At 44.6% G+C, this 2,257-nt stretch overlaps 1 pseudogene; it reads left to right on the plus strand.

Moving 5' to 3' along the window:
• Window positions 1-1,213: 1,213 nt before the first annotated feature.
• LOC123940685 lies at window positions 1,214-1,971 on the plus strand (annotated as a pseudogene).
• Window positions 1,972-2,257: the final 286 nt, after the last annotated feature.

Below are 2,257 nucleotides of genomic sequence, written 5' to 3' on the forward strand. Positions count from 1 at the left end.
TATCTGTTTTGTGTGTGTTGAGTTTGAGAAGTTCTTTATTGATCTTGGATATCAGCACTTTGTCTGTAGTATCATTTGCGAATATCTTCTCCCATTCCATGGGTTGCCTCATTGTTTTGTTGACTGTTTCCTTTGCTGTGCAGAAGCTTTTTATCTTGATGAAGTCCCAAAAGTTCGTTTTTGCTTTTGTTCCCTTTGCTTTTGAGACATATCTTGAAAGAAGTTGGTGTGACTGATGTTGAAGAGGTTACTGCCTATGTTCTCTAGGATTCTGATGGATTCCTGCCTCATGTTGAGGTCTTTTATCCATTTCAAGTTTATCTTTGTGTATGGTATAAGAGAATGATCAAGTTTCATTCTTCTACACATAGCTGTCCAATTTTCCCAGCACCATTTTTTGAAGAGACTGTCTTTTTTCCACGGTATATTTTTTCCTGCTTTGTTGAAGATTAATTGACCATAGAGTTGAGGGTCCATATCTGGGCTTTCTTCTCTGTTCCACTGGTCTATGTGTCTGTTTTTATGCCAGTACCATGTTGTCTTAGTGATCACAGCTTTGTAATAAAGCCTTGAAATCAGGCAACGTGATGTCTCCAGTTTTGTTTTTCTTTTTCAACATTTCCTTAGCAATTCGGGGTCTCCTGGTTCCATACAAATTTTTGGACTTTTTGTTCCCGTTCTTTGAAAAAAGCCGGTGGAATTTTGATCGGGATGGCATGAAAGTATAGATTGCTCTAGGCAGTATAGACATTTTAACAATGTTTATTCTTCCAATCCATGAGCATGGAATGATCTTCCATCTTTTTGTGTCTTCAACTTCTTTCATGAGTGTTTCATTTATTCTATGGGCATGATCCTAAGCCCTGAGTTTAAAAAGATGAATTTGATAGTCTTCCCTTCTAGGAGCCCACAAATCAGTGACCAAAAATAAAATGGCTGAAAAGTAAGACATGGGTTTACTCTGATGATACTGAGAGGACAGAGCTGGTTAATGATGATGTTTTCACCTGTCAGGGGCAAAAGAAGCAAACCTCAACTTTATCCTTCATACTCTTATCTCATCCTTTGCAATTGCTACATGCCCTCTCACCGCACCGCACAAGCCTGCAATTTTAGGATGACACTCATCAGAGAGTGTATCTTAATTTTCATAAAAGTAAATGTATTTGATTTTTTTGGTAGTTGGGTTACTGAAAGGGTTCGATGGTATTTAATGTCTGCGGACATTAAATCCAACCAAGGAATCTTCCCCAGTGGACTTCAGTGTGTCACCATTTTAATTGGTGTCTATGACCTACACACAGGGGTGCCCCTAATGGGAGTCATCAACCAACCTTTTGTATCACAAGACCTAAACACTCTCAGGTGGAAAGGACAGTGCTACTGGGTCCTTTCTTACTTAGGGACCAACATCCATTCGCTTCAGCTTCTCAACCCCAAAAGAAAGAGTAGTGATATGCGGAGCGGAGGACTGAAGACGCCAGCTCCGAGGGAGAATGCCCCCATGGGTTTTCAGCTGTCATCAGCATGAGTGAAAAGGACACCATCAGAGCCGTCTTGGCACGTGTGTGTGGTGAGCGTGTGTTCCCGACGGCTGGGGCTGGCTACAAGAGCCTCTGTGTTGTCCAAGGCCTTGTTGACATTTACATCTTTTCAGACGATACCACGTTGAAGTGGGACTCATGCACCGCTCACGCCATCCTGCGGGCCATAGAAGGGGGGATGGTGGATTTCATCTGGTGCCTGCAGGCGCCGTCTGAGCCAGGGAGCAACTGGCCACAGCTGGTGTACCACGCGGGAATCGAAGGTGCCATCGGCGTGGATCGCTGGGCCAACAAGGGCGGACTGGTGGCCTGCAGGTCTCAGAAGCAGCTGGAGACGTTCCTGAGCCTCCTCATCCCCAACCTCGCCCCTGCGGACGCACGCACGTCGGTGAACTCTGTCCTCGTGCGCTTCAGAACCCAACCGTGAAGCAGTTTCCCACGTCTCTTACCTTGGGAGATACCTTCGTCCTATTGATGGTCAGGCTTCTCCCCCCTCTTCTGAGGATCATTTTCCCATTATGTGTCCATAGGACGTTCGTTTCAGTGAATGAACCATGTCCGTGAAGCAGTTACACAGTTGGGCGGGCTTTTAGCCGTGGGTGTTTTGCCACTCATGGCACCTGAAACACTTCAATAAAATACCCAAGAGGAAGAAAAAAAGATGGTAGTTATGTTACTTAAATGCCTTTACTCATATGTCAATTCTATACTGG

This window comes from Meles meles, chromosome 4 (assembly GCF_922984935.1).
Source record: "Meles meles chromosome 4, mMelMel3.1 paternal haplotype, whole genome shotgun sequence".
In the NCBI taxonomy this organism is placed as follows: domain Eukaryota; kingdom Metazoa; phylum Chordata; class Mammalia; order Carnivora; family Mustelidae; genus Meles; species Meles meles.